General features: G+C 39.9%; 1 protein-coding gene across 3 annotated transcripts in view; it reads right to left on the bottom strand.

Annotated features, from left to right (window-relative positions):
- The window catches only part of HAPLN1 (hyaluronan and proteoglycan link protein 1), a 92,480-nt gene that overhangs the window by 76,054 nt on the left and 784 nt on the right, over positions 1-15,642 (bottom strand). The window contains exon 2 of one of the 3 annotated variants that reach the window (XM_045020162.1): positions 13,061-13,154. The gene's annotated coding sequence lies outside the window, so the exon portion shown is untranslated. The other 2 variants (XM_045020166.1, XM_045020167.1) reach the window with 2 other exon arrangements.

Below are 15,642 nucleotides of genomic sequence, written 5' to 3' on the forward strand. Positions count from 1 at the left end.
GGCCTCCAAGCCACCAGCCGAAAGATATTTGCATATGCAATCTACTGTAATTGTGTAACATTTTTCAAGCCACTGTATTAACCTTTGAAGAAGTAAACAGTGGAAAGTTACTGACTCACCACATGACCATTTTCAGCCAAATATGAGCCAGGATTGTCTTTTTGTATGGAACAATAGCTGAATGTTTCAAGCATTTTGGACCTGATTCTTCACTGTCTTCAGGGCCGACTCCAGGTACCAGCTAAGGAAGCAGATGCTTGGGGTGGCCAATACAAAGGGGCGGCAGTCCATTTGCTATTGGGGCGGCCTGTCCGGGTCTTCTGCAGGAATTCGGCTGCGGGTTCCTCAGTCCCTCTCTTCCTCTTTGAGCTGCTGCCAAAGTGCTGTAGAAGAGGAAGAGAGGGAGTGAAGGACCCGCTGCCGAACTGCCACCGAAGAATGCCACCGATCGGCTTTTATTTTATTTTTTTTCACTGCTTGGGGTGGCAGAAAACCTGGAGCCGGCCCTGACTGTCTTCCTCATTGTGTAGTCATTTACTCCCATGCAAAGTGAGTATGAAGTGGGTGTAAAATGGTCCCAAACCAGGATGACATATCAGGTCCCCTGTATTTAAAAGATGAATAGAATTGTTCATATGGGACAACAATTCATTATTGTCAGTATTACATATGTTGTTGTTTTTTAAAACAGCATTATCTTGGGCCGCTAAGATGTGCGCACAACTAAATTGAATAAGTGTGAGCTTATTTGCCCTTTCTCCACTTCTCCTCTCAGTCATTTGTTATACTTGGTCTAAAATTAAGTTATAAGGTTTCTGGGGCAGGGATCATGACCTATTTTTACGGTAAAGTAAACTCTCTGGGTGCTGTATCAATCTGACTAAGGTACTTATCTGGCCCCTCACTACCAGTTGCTGAGTGACTCACAATTTTTAATGTATTTATTTTCACAACACTCTCTGAGGTAGGGAAGTGCTATTATCCCCATTTGGCATATGGGGGACAGAGGCACAGAATGTGGGGTTTGTAAAGGGGACTTAGGCACCTAACTGCCATGTTAGGTACATAACTCCAACATGTAGGCATCACTGGCATTCACAAAATCACTTCTCAGCTGCTGCCTAACCCTGTAGGTGCCTAATGTCCCTTAGTCCCTAAGTTTACACTGATAAAGACTCCGAGGTGCCTAAATTTTGGGGTGTGGGCATGTGTGGAGCCACTGAAGTCCTGACACCCAGCAGCTCTTTGCCTAATTCACACATGAGCCCCAACAGAATCTACAAACTGTCCTCACCTATCTTGCCTTTTGGGGCCTGATTCTGTAGACATGTTCATGGCATACTTCACCCCGTATAAAAGATGCTGGAAGAGGTGCCCAGTGGTGAGAGCACTCACTCATTCATTGGACCTGGGTCTCCCATTTCCCAGCAGGTTACAAAGTCATTCTAATGTGCTCATTGGGTGAGTGAATATTTAATTATTCATACAAAATAGAACAGATTCAGCTGGAGAGACACCTGCCCCAGACTACCCCATAGCCCAGTGGTTAGGGCACTTACGTGGGAGGGTCTCTGCTCTATATCAGACAGTGTTGGGCTTTGAACCTGGATACTACACATCCTGAGTGAGTGCCTCAACCCCTTCTTATAAGGTTATAACCACTGCAACATCACCTTCTCAGCCCCTGTTTTCCATAAACAAAACCCCATTAACTTAATTTAGGTGCCCAACTCCAAAAGAGGGTTCACAATTGTGAATCCCAAGTGGAGAAAGGCACCTCCCTCAGGCCTGGTGTTGGGCATCAAATTCCCTTTGTGGGGCAAGGCTTAGGTCCCACCTCTTGCTTTGTCATCTGGGAGGTGAATTTAATAATCCAGACTCCATGCATTTCACCACACAACACCAATTATTCTGGCTGTATATGGGTTACTAGCTCTCTGTTCAGCATGCTGGCTTTTTTGAGGGCCCTAACTCTCCCCATGAGGACCTACGTGGCTTGCTCAAGGTAACACAGGAATAGGTGCTGACTCTGTGGGTGCTCCAGGACTGGAGTACCCATGGAGAAAAATTGGTGGGTGCTACCAGCAGCTCCCCCTCACCCACCCTAGCTCACCTCCGCCTCCGCCTTCTCCCCTGAGCGTGCCACATGCCCGCTTTCCCCCACTAACTCCCAGCACTTGCGGTAAGTGCGAGGAGGGGGAACGCAGCATGCTCGGGGAAGAGGCGGGGCCACGGCGGGGATTTGAGGAAGGGGTCCAACAGGGGCAGGGAGAGGGCAGAGTTGCGGCAGGGACTTTGGGGAAGGGGTTGAAATGGGGGTGGGGCAGGGGCAGGGGTGGAGTTGGGGCGGGGCGTGGGGACGCAAGCACCCACCGGTGCTGGGGAAAGTTGGCACCTATGCACACAGGAAGTCTGTGGCTAAACAGAGAATTGAGGTTGGGTTTCCAGTGTCCCAAGCTAATGCCTTAGCTGTTGGGCTATCCTTCCTCCCCTGAACAATTAATAGATAAGGAAACTAATTAAAAGAAAATAAATAATGTCTGTTCACAGATCCCCGTGTGCTCTTTCCAATTAATATTATTCTATATTCTCTCTGTTGGCGTAGCAGCTACAATTACCACTTTTAAATGGCAAGGTGTTAACTCCATTGCAATAATGATTCCCTGCAAGTCCTTTGCTGACACTACAGTCTGCATGGAGAAGTTCTCAATCCCAGTGGCAGACAGTTAATATGCAGCGAGGTGATGGAGCTTGGAATATCACTCAAGTTTCTTGATTAGTAATTATACTATAATTTCCTCCAGCAATTAAATGGAAAATTTTACTAAATTGTGCAGTGATCTCTCTACCTTGCTCTTAATTTATCTACTTTGTGCACCTGTGGTTTTGGACATATTCTTATGTTGTTTATTTCATATTTAAGAAAATGGTGCAAGGGTCAATTCTATTTGGCTTACTCTAGTCACTGGTCAAGAATGTACACCCATGTGAAGTGGTTGGGCCTTGCCATTTTGTGGTTGAAAATTACATGGCACACAAAAGATGCTTTCTGCACTGAATCAAACATGATGTATCCATAGCTTTCTGTTTAGTGGGAGGAGCTGGACTGAAAGTCAAAGTCAAAAACAATTCAAAGCTGCATGGGGAGGGTATAACCGAAGATCTGCCTTAGGGAAGAGAGGTCATGAAAATGAGATCATCTGGAACTAGCTAAAACTAGGGATTAAGACTAGGCAACATTTAAAAAAATATTTACCTGGGAAAGGGGGAGTTTTCTTTCCCCATCTCTGTTGTGTTGTTTGGGGAAGAGAGTTTTGCAGCTTCAATTTCCCTCCTCTTTGGAGCCCTTCTTTGTAGACCAACCCCAATCATAATGTTTGATGTGGTTGGTAAACTTTGAACTTCTGGTTGCCTGTCCCTTTCTTTTTCCCTCAGGATAATCCCCAGATTAAAGGAGCTGTTAGTCTGAGAGATTAACTATTATCTCATATTTCCCTCACCTCCTTGTCTCTGGCTGTTGCATATCCAACAATCAGGAAGCTACCCATCACCATTTTAGCCAAAATTAATGACTCCCTTGGTAGTATTCCCATGACCCCAATTGATACATATGGAAATAATGCAGAATAGAGTTCTACTGTAGGAATTTAAAGTCGCCCTTCTATAATTGACAACCCCAAGCTATGAAAAAATCATGAGATCAGCTAAAAATAATGAGATTTTTTAAATAATAAATTTTGAAGGTTTATTTATTTATTTGTCTCCTGTTTTTTTAAACTTTAGGGTTCACATGTTCAAGCTTTTTTCTGCAAGCATGAAGGCTAGAGACTTTTATTTTAAATGGAAATTGAGCTTCTCATATAATCATATGACTCCAGAAGCTGTGGCTCTAAAAACACACTAGATATGAAAATTGCAAGAGTGGGCAACACTGCCCGTTGCACTTCCTGCAGAATCTGACCCAGTATTTTACACTAAACTTAAACTTTCATGTTTGTAAAATATGAGCCAGCTGCTCCCCACAGTGATGCCAGCATAAATCCCCCATATCATCCCCATGATCATCATTCCCATATACAAGGTGTTTATGCATCTGCATAAGACCAGAATTGCTATCTTCATTTTGTCCAAATCTGCAAGTCATAAGTGGCCACTTGCAAAAGAGATGTGCTGCCTACGAAAAAGAAGCAACATCAGTAGTAGTTGTGGGCTGAAGAGACCCCTTAATTTGCTTATTTTGCTCAAACATATTTGCATATTGCACAGTATACAGCTATGGCCTGACCCTGCAAACTCTTAATCACAGTAGTAGGGCCAGATTATTGCTCATGCTACAGTAGAAAAGGACTGTAAACTTCCCCTAACTGGACATGAAGGAATCCCTGATTCATGAAGAGCCAGTGTAGCTTTTTCTATGCCACACCCTCCTGACCACAGTGGCATGGGGACAGGAGGAGATAGAACCAGTACTCTGGAATGGGGACTACTGCAAACTGACATAATTTAGAGCAGCTCTGAGGCTAAACTTAGGTTGGGCACTAAATTGTCCCCTGCCAGCCACACAGCCACCTCCTTTCAGCTGTTGTTTGTGTTCAAAAGTTTTTGCCTCATGAGCAGGCTGCTGCTTCCATGCAGTTTTTATTATCTTTTTATATGCGCGACACCCTATAAAACTGTATAGTGATCATAGAAATAAAAATGACTGACAGAGCGTGTATAAAATATGTAAATTACAGATTCACTGGCAGTTTCCTATGTAATAAAAGATGAGTCACTGCATGGCACTTTCAACAAAGCGGATAGGGTATTTCTGAGATAGATTTTTGTACACTCTGTCCACAGAACTATATATAGATTTGCCCAAACCCACAATCAGCCAGAAGGAAGTAGACATATTTCCATGCTATAGTGCCAGGAGAAGGGTGAAAGTCAAACAAAATGAAGCTATTCAGTAGTGGTGCAGTACTGTCCCAACATCCCTCAGATAAAACAACAGCATCTGCATCAATCATCTGGTGTATCAAAAATAAAAATCACTATCACCGAACAGTTTGACAGGATCAATGTCCTCTGGTTTGCAAATAAATGTCTCTGCTTTGTTTTGACATTCACAATATTCTCCATAAATGGTATAGCTATTTTTCTGATAGCAGGAGAAAATTATCCTATGTCAACGCTCTATTCAAGTGGCATTATCTCCTAATTACCTCTACATTTTTGCTGATATTTATCCTTTCTGAAGTATAGTAACTCTAAGCTTTCTATCAACCTGTTTCCCGTGATGAATCCTTGAATGCAGTGAAAAGAATAGCCAAAGATACCTTTTTCATTTCATCTCAGAATTTCAATATGAGATAAAAAGAAAAACTCTTTGGGTACATTTATTTGGATTAGTGTTCGTTATTTTGGAGTCAAACAGGAGCTGAAATGTAGCTGAGAAGATCATGTAGTTAAATGGGTACAGACAACAAGTAGCAATCCTTTCCTGGAGGAGACACTCGCTGTATGAACCTGTGGAAGTCTTCTGAAATTGTTAGGCTACATCTAAAACCCTGCAATTCTGAACATGCAAAAACTCATATTATAGCATGCAGGTTGAGGGAGGAGGAGATTTTTCAAAGGCACAGATGTGTGAGGTGTTAAATTCCCATCGATTTTCAAAAGGAATTGTCTCCCTACTCCTAACTGCCTTTTGTGCCTCTGAAAATTTCCCCCAACCAATCAGATGTCTGATTACATCTTTCTAATTGGTATGCTATTAATGCACATGAAAGTTCAAGTTCAACTAGAGGAGAGAGGCTGCTTTTGAAACTCTAACCCGTTGTACTTCAGTTAACTCATCTGGGGAAAAAAAGTGTCAAAAGCAGGAATTCATTGAAAAGCATATGCAACAGCTGAGTTGGGGTGAATGGAGGGGGAATTCCCAGGATAAATTGCACATTAAAAATATCAAGAACGAAAGTGACACTTAGTGGACAAAACTACCAGCAAAGCCATACAAGATGTAAATCAAAATGGAGCTCACTATATTATGAGACTATGGCATCTTTTCCCACAGGCAAATACAATGGACTAGGAAGAACTGACTGTCATGTTTTAAACAGGTATTCAATTATGAACAGGGAATTAAAGAAATGGTCAACATGATTAATTTTATTTGGTAAAATACCAACTAGTGGTGCAACTACTGGTGGTAAAAGGAGATGTTTGGCCTCATGTGCAGACATTTTACTGTCCTGTTGATGGTCCTTTCCATGCATTTTCATGTCTAAAGGTACATTTTTCACTCCTGGTTCACACTAATTTTTAATATGGCTGCACCAGTGGTTTCTGAATATACAAAGAGCCTATATGTTCTCACTTTGATGCAACTCTGAAGAAATTCCACTGATGTCAGTGGAGTTACTCTGGATTTAAACCAACATAAGTATGAACAGAACTTGACCAACTCTGACCAGATGGAAATCAGTCTAAATAGTTTTAATAAATACTGTAATGATATAACGTTAGCGAAAGGAACTGAAAGGTGGCCTCCCATCATTTCTTTGTTACTGAAGTGCCCACTCAGTCTCCAGAATACATTAGAGCAGCAGGAGAGCTTATATATGTGTGCGTATGTATGTCATGCACACACACAAAAACATGTACCCACATAAATAAAGTTTTATTTTCAGTAATACAGTGCTCCAAAAGCAACACACAACAGTAGGTTAGTAAAAAAAATCTGTCTGACTAGTCAGTGCAAAATAAAATCCAGTTAGGAGCAATCGTTTGTAAGAATAAAGAAGAAAACGATATTATCAAGGATATGCAGTAGTTAAGTTTCTATGAGTAGGCAAAACTTGACGTGCTCCAGATTTCTAGAAAATTTGAAGCACATTTAATGTAAGAAGAACAATTATATATTCATTAGTTTGTCTGTACAGTAAATTTAAAATATGAAACTTCTCTATTGTATGTCCTATACCTGTAACGTGAAAATGCTGGAATAAGTTGTTTGCAGTGTTGTGTTGCTGCCACAAGGTGGCAGTACAGTAATGATATAGTGTTACAAACAAATATATAGTGTAGCTGTAGCTAGAGTAAGAAGTAATTGGAATTTGTCTAATAATTACACTGCCTGGTTGAATTATTCTTTCTGATATGCCACTTTTAAAACTTTATTTTGGGTTGAATGTTATAATATGTTCACATTTATGTTACTATAGACACCAACAACTTTGGAATGTATCTTTAAATATTTTCTTATTCTAAATGTATTTTTAAATATTATATGGATTTGTATTTCATTTACTGAATTATGCAGATATTTTGTTTTAAAATTAACCTTGACACTGATATTCTGGGAAGTAAAGTACAGAACGTATGTGCAAGACTTCAGTCAGAGTTAGAATTTCTTAAATATTAATAGCTGAACAATTATTCATTTTCAATTTTTCAGTAGCTTCAGCAATTTAGCCTTTCAGTATTTTCTCATACTGCCAGCCTGAGTAAAGTCAATTCACGTATTAAGCATATATATTAATTGATTACAGATATAACCATTTTAGGACCTAGTCCCGCAAACCTTTGAACACATGCATAACTTTACTCACAAGAGCAGCTGTATAGAAGTCAATGGAGTTACTAATGTACATACAGTTTTGCATATGTAAATGTTTGCAGGACTGGAGTTGTACATGTTTCTTTTCGTTCATCCAATTTGTGAATAAAGGACCAAAATCCTACAAACACTTATGCAGGCAACTTTATTCATATGGGTAGCCTCCTTTAAATCCCATTAGAGTTCCCATTAATTTCAATTGAGTCCTCATGGCAGCAAAGCTACTCATACGGTGGTTTGTAGGATCTGGCCCTAAATGAATGAAGCTGCATTGTGCCATGGCTTTCATGGAGATGGGCTCCAAGACAGTGACAAGCAGTGCTTGCCACCAACCATGGAAATAAGGGAGATGCCTTTTTAAAAACAATTTAAAGTAATAGCCAATGTGCTGAAAACCAAAGAGCACCAACAGCCTGAAATTTAAAACAATAGATTTTCTATCATCAGGATCTGATGAAAAAATTACACATTCCAAAAGGGAGTGCACTTGAAGGCACACATCCCCTCCCCCCATATATATATTCTTTATTCTTTATGGTGCCTCAGACATGGTCATATATATGCCCACACATATATATGGTATTACCATGTGTAAGGCACCACAGAGAGTAAAGAAAATATATTATAAGTCTTTTGTAGATATTATAATTCAGTATAATGAATTAGGCTTTATTTGATACAGTTTAGTTGATTTGATAACTCACCAAGAAATACAATATTGGTAAAATAACATAATGCTAAAAATGGAAAGCCTTCTTTAACACATCCATCACCTTGCTTGTAAAAATGTGGGCTGAAAATGATCAACCCTAAATTTGAACCATCACTAAATAATTCTTCTCTCCTCTCCATCAAAGCATTTGTTTTCTGTTACTCGGATTTCTGCCAAACACATCTCTAATCTAACCTGTCTCCACTGCCCATATGTTCCTTGTATCCTGTAAGCCTTTAAAATAATTAAGAGATACTGTTAATGGAATGCTGTTGCAAGATAATGGTCTCTTGCTATTAGATAAATGTCAAGATGACATTTTTTTTCCAAGCAAGAGGTACATATCCAGTAACAATTTTCTGTTCCAGTGATTTTATTTCCATTCTATCACATGATTAATGATGTAGATTCTGTCATTACATCTGATGTGCACTGCTGCAGAAGAATGATGGTGGCGCAATGTGCCATTAGTAAAAAAGCTTCACTGTGGGACAGACTTTATGGCCTAGCAAGGATTCTCTTTACTTCGATTCGGGTTTGATTCCTAGTCATGGTTCCAGCTGTTCTCAATAAAAATTTTAAATCTATCTACTCCACCTATGAAGCATGCAATAAAATCAATTAGCATATTTTCTGATGAACCATTTTATCTTCTCCAACTTAAATGGGTAAACTTCACCTGATTCCTGGTAGAGCAAATTTCCCCCTGGCTTCAGCCATTAGCTCAGTCTACTACAGCTCTTGAGAAAACTTTTCAAAGCACCCAGTGGAGGTTTCAGACAGATTACTGTTCTGTGATTTCTTAATGCTTCTTTTAAATGTTTGTTTTCAGAGCAACTGATCATGTTCAAGATTTCCACTCTGTTGTGCTAATTACAGAGAAACAAAGAACCTGTTTTGAAGCTCTGTGAATGAAAAGGACAGTTTATTCTATACAGTGTCAGCATTGCCATTTCCTTTACTATTCAGTTTGTGACAAAAGTCAGAGGTGGCTGAAGTGTATAGGGCTTGATCCCACAAGATATTTACTGAGTAGTCTCAATACTCATTTGAGCCAATACAATTTGAGGGTGCTTTGCTGTACCTCCCAGAAATGAGACTTTTAGTTGGCTCCATAGGCCAGGTTTCAGTGGTTGCCACTTGAGTTCCAGAACAGGTTATGGGTAGGCAGGTAGCCAGAAGATGACTGGAAGTCCACTCCCAAAGTGCAGACTGAGGGGCAGATTCTCAGCTGGTGTAAGTTCTCACCATTCCATTAACTTCCATGGAGCAATGATATTTTACATCACCTGAGGATCTGTAACTAAATGAGGAAACCAGTGGACCAAGAAACATATTCCCCTTCCCCAAAGAAGGGAAGAGATGGAGAGGTCCAAGGGAAGGAAAGAACATTAGGGAGAGGCTGGGGAGAAGAGAGGAACAAGATGGGGGGAGAATCAGGAAAAGGAAGGGGGAGAGGCTGAAGTCACTTTTCTGGGGAAATGGTCAAATATTTTCATTGCCTATTGCGGCCAAGGAAAGAAATATTTAGTGCCAAACAATATTTTTATTAGCACCACATTCTGCTTGGTAAAGGAGTTTTTGAAAGCACTGCTGGAGATACCTTTGAAACACTTACTGCTGATCTTTATCGCTTCCTGTTGGAATATTAGTACAAAAGCCCTAAACGCTTCACTTCTTTAATATATGCTTAAAATACAGTAAATGCCAGACTATATGTGAGCTGTGGGTATTAGTTACGGCATGATTTAATTACCCCTTGGAAACAGCTAAAGCTCTATTGGTGTCAAATTATGTTAAACTGGAATTAAACTGATCTTTACTGCAACCAACTGGTATTTCTCTCTCTCTCTCTCTCTCTCTCTCTCTCTCACACACACACACACACACACACACACACAGTTAGCTGGTGCCTCTTATGCTAAAACTAAATAAAGTTGACTTGTTATTGTTAAGTAATGCACTAGATTAGTTACAGATGTGTGGATAGTTAAAAAAATAGATGATGATACTGTAGTGAAAGCCCAATTTGAAACATCCACTAGGTGGCATACAGTGACCACGTTTAAGTCATCTTATCTTCACAAAACCTCCCATTCATAGAATAAATAAAGAACAGCATTATTAATTTATACCATTGCATCCACCCTACACCTAATATTTGTTTAGCCAGCTGTTTCCTCTAATCCTCCTTAAATGCCATTGATTGAAATCCTAAATATATTCAGACATTTTTACCCCAAAGAACATTTTGTTACCTACATTACAAGCTACCTTTTCAAGTGCATGACTGTATTCTACAGTTACTCACAGTGGAGCCAGAATGTCTAATAATTCCTTACAGGCAACAGAAGAAGCTTGTAATCTGAAAATGATTTTTTTTCAAAAATTTACATTTAATTTTTTGGGAATTTTAATTGACAAATTGCTGGTTTAAAAATGCAATATATGAAGTGTCCAGTATTTCAACATCTAATGATAAGTTATGTACCACTTCAGTAGAAAAGCATATAAAAAGAAACAAATATTAATTCAGGCCAAAGCGCTTAGTTCTTGTCATTACTTACTATATCTCTCAATATGATTAAGATATGATACCAACAATAACACGTTGCACTTGTATAATCACTTTTCACCTGAAGATCTCCAAGCACTTCATAAAGGATGGACCAATGTTATTTTCCCCATTTTACAGAGGGGTAGGGAGGTTAAGTGATTGATCAAGGTCACAAAGCAAGGCAGGATTTGAATTCAGCTCTCTTGGCTCCAAAGCCCATGCTTAGAGACCCCCCTACGCCCTTTTCCTGTAACATTTCTACATTAACTCTGGAGACTCTGGAGTCTTCCCAATCTGCGAGAAAATGTCCTTCCCACCTTATTACACACAGAGCGAACAACAAGGATGTTGTTAGGACCCTCTCAAATCTGTATTTTCAGAAACCATTCCTGTATAAGAGCAACTCGGTGTACTACCCTAGACCCTTCTTACAAGCACTAGCTGTGTTAACCCTGCCAAAAGAAAGTGAGAGGAAATAACCCAGCAGGGATATAATGAAATGATTCTTTACTGTGCAAATCTCTGCAATACTTTTGAATTATACTGTCAGTCTTTTCTCTGAAACAGAAAATTGCTGCAGCTAAATGCTTCACTTCATATCAAAATGGTGTTTCTCCTTTCAAACTCCTCAGATATTCAGGGCTCTTATTAGGATGACAGGCCTTTTGGCTCATTTTCATTGCAGACCAGCAATGTCTTGATTACTGCATTGGCTTTATTATTTATTTCACTTAAGAAAGCAGTTGTTCTCCTCTGAACTCAATTTTCCCCTTTTGTAATGATTGTCAGTTCGGCGGATAGCTAATCTGAAATGTAATATTACATTAGTTTTTTACATTAAAATATTGTACATATGGGCGAGAACTGTAGCCAGTTAAACTCAGTGGAGCTTGGCTGCTAAGAACAGCTTTATCAAGAGGGTGTACCCTCACCAGTTACACTTCTTCCGCATCTGCATTTTCAAATATCATATGTCAAGTTTCTCTTATAATTAACAAAACTAATGAAAATTTTATTGCTAACTTCATACTTATACTCAATGAAACATGCCTGCATAAATATTAAAAACTCATTACATTTTAGTAAAGTTCATTTGTAGTGAATCAATATTACATTCAACTTTAAGAAATTAATTCATGTGATTCTTTTTTTTTTCTTCAAGTACTGCTAACTTTCAAGAAACTCCTCAAAGGTTGTTGACTGTATGACGTCATACATACATACATTCCACACTGAAAATTCCTAATTGCAATGTCTGTAGTGTATTTTTCCAGTGATAAAGGACTGTAAAGCAATATGACAACTTAATTCGAACACATTATACAAGTTCATTCCAACTAAACATTTGCATCTAAACCATCCATAGCCAACACTTCTGATTTTGGCATGAGGAGCATTTGGAATGAGTGTTTTCTGCTTTTAACAATTAAAAGCAAATAAACACTTTTTGAAGCTAAATAGCTATTATAGCATCTATAAATCTGAGATTTAACTTTGATGATACTAGCAACCTAACATTCTTGTTAAAGTGGAGATAATAAAGAAGCCTGTGCCCAAAAGATATGTTATCTCAAGTTTCCATTGACAATAGGCAAAATATGTTGAAAAAACGATGGATCATACCAGATTCTTTCCCCATCTAATACGATCACTCCTAAAGCAATGGGTGGGACAAACACATTCACAGCTCTTCAGCTTTTCGTTCAACCCACACTATCCTCCCCTTCCCAAGTCCTGTAAACTCTTTTAACAGGATTTTAACAGATGGGGAAGTTACCTCTCGGAAACATTAATCTCTGTGAAATGTATAGTCTCACAGGAGAAAGCCAGTGGACTAAACTATGCCATTTTCATATTTCAAACAGAATCTGCGGTTGCAATATGATCTCTCATCTCATCTATTAACACAGTGCACTTAAAGTCAGATAAACGGAGGGTAGTCAGTTTCAAGCCCTCTCTCCCACTTTTGCCAAACTAGAGCTCTTCAAAATCCCGTTAGGACACCATCATAGCTGATGCCTTGAGACGTTACCTGCTGGATACCATACATCTGAAAGAAAGTCTTTCCCCCCGAAAAAAAATGTTTTGTTTTTACCTTTTCCAGAGCTCCAAAGTTAAGATGCTCTCAAAACTCCGCAGCAGTTTGAAACGGAGGACACAAAATGCAGAGCAAGTTTTTGGTGCTCACCTTAAGTTTGTGTGTGCGTGTGTGCAGGATATGTCCAGAATGTCTCTTTGTGACTCTGGATGGCAGAGGTCCTGATTCAGGGAAGAGGGAGCCACTTTCTCACCGAGAGGGAAAGAAAAGCACCACGTCACAAGTTAAGTACGCCTCCAAGAGTTCTTAATTACAGCCCAACGTGCATTCAAACCCCAGGAATGAGTGCCCAGAGAGGCTGGAACACCGCGGCGTCTCAATACAGCGCACTGTCCCTTCACATCTGTCCTGACGTCCTCTTCTCTATGAGTGTCCTGATGTCCTGCCCTCCTCAGCAGCTAAAAATTTCCCTCACACCACATGCACGCCCCAGGTTAAAAACAAAGTGAGCAGTTGACAGAGTTTTTTTCACAGGAAGGGATCACTCAAGTGAGAGTGCCTGACACCCTCCGAAACACGATACTTCACGCAACTTGTCTCTCCATTCCCCCAAGCTCCTTTCCCCTTTACATCTAAAGATGGGAAGAAGCGGTGAGATAAGAGGGGAAGGGGAAAGCTGGATCTAACTGGATCTTGCTGGGTTTTGGCCCCAAGCCCCAAACTGTACAATCAAACCAGAGAACAACTCAAAGCCCCAACTATTACAACAAGGAGAGCCCCACTGAGCCACAGCATGAGTGTCACAAAAACCTGGATCTGGCGACATTTTGGCTCCAAGCCCCAATTTTAACCCCCTAAAGAGAAAACAGCCTAGCTGGTCCTAGGGCACCAAAAATATCTGATGTATCATGTGGGATGAGCCTTGCAAAAAACTATCTGCTTGATCCATGCAATGGTTGTCCCTCACCTGGTTCACTATGCCAAATTCCATGACATGAAATGAGTGGAAATCTAGATGCTACTACTGCACCATTTTTTTTTATTTTTATTTTTTGTCCCTGCATATGAACAGTACACAAACCCAGATCTAGCACCTGGATTCATCTAGATCTTGGCATCTTTAGGGCCCAAATCATATAATTTAAATAGAAAAAAAGTGTAATTGCTTCTAATTTACTGGGGGAGGAGGGGGAGAGATCCTATTGCATCCTGGCCGGATAGCACTAAAAAACAAGTATCTGATACCTGTCTGACCCCCAACACTCCTACTGTCTAAATCGAGAAAAAAATGTAACAGCTCACTATACTAGAAAATTCAGACTCTGTTGGAAACTGGCACATTAACACTGCAAAACATGTATCCAGCACTTGGATTCAGTCACTTATGTTTTCCCCAAGCCCCCCAATTTACCAGCTAAACACAGAAGTGCAACTGCAGAAATCCAGATGTTGATACATCACCAGAATACCAGCACTTCAAGCCTGCTGGATCTTACCATTTTTTGGCCCCCACGTTCCTAAATTGTACCATCAAAATAGGCAATACATGTTGTCAAGACTACTGGACTAGAAAATTCCAGCCAGTCACAAATCCTAGTGCAAGACTAGTACAAATGCATGTACCTTGCTCCGGGGTCTTGCCAGATCCAACAAATTTTTGACCACAAACCTCTAAACTTTACTGCACAAATATAAACTAAGTTTAGCTGTTCCGCTTCCACTATAAAAAACTGGTCCCTGATACATTCTGGCATATGAGCACTTGAAAATATTTGAATAGGGGACTGAGTCCAGCAAGGTCCAGGCCATATCTCCCAACTAAAAGAGGTTTTCTTTCTAGAGAGACAGTAAATGTAGCTATCCTTTTAGAGCTGAAAAGCTGTATCCTATGCCACTGAGAGCGTCAAAGCAGTCTAGACACACATCTTCCATTTAAATGGGATTAAAAATCATGGAAGATCTAAGGGATTTAGACACATCTTCCATTAATTGTAAACATATTTAAATGGAAGATGTTTCTAATTTCCCTAGACTGCTTTGAGAATCTCTGTCAAGAGTGGATCAACTAAAACTACATAGACTGTGATCATTCTCATCTGACAGACCAATCCCACTGGAAAATTCCCATGTTATGGAATGAAATTTCTTTGTATCTAGATAGATCAAGATGACAAATTTGGATTATTGTGACTTCACTGAAACACAATGCATGGAATTATTTTATAGGAGAGGATGGTAACATCATGGTCTAGAATCTCTCCTACTGCATCAAATGATTATGTTTGTGCTGTATTCATGAATGGAAGGCCAACAATTGGATGGATCTCACAGGATTCCTATCAGATCCATGTTTTATGTCACTGATACTCTGGGATGCATCAGGACTGGAATTGTTTGGTGCTATAGGAACAGATAGAAGTTATGTAGGCATCAGGATATGGGGGCTAAGGACCAAAATTTGGCTGGATTCAGGTGTTGGTTCAGGCTTTTGCCATGCTCATGCTTGAGAGTGCAGGGTTTTGTGTGAGTGGGGGGTGTCTTGTTTGTTTGTTTTGTTGTGTTTTTTAATGACACAGAAGTAGCTAGACTTGCTTTTTGATGGTACAATTTGTGGGCTTGGGGGCCAGAGTTTAACAGGAACCATCTTTTACTCTTGTTCATCAGATAAAGTAGAATATGGGCCCCACCTCAAAAATGAGGCACCAAAGCTGAGCAGACATCTAATAAAGTTG

This window comes from Mauremys mutica, chromosome 6 (genome assembly GCF_020497125.1).
Source record: "Mauremys mutica isolate MM-2020 ecotype Southern chromosome 6, ASM2049712v1, whole genome shotgun sequence".
In the NCBI taxonomy this organism is placed as follows: Eukaryota; Metazoa; Chordata; order Testudines; family Geoemydidae; genus Mauremys; species Mauremys mutica.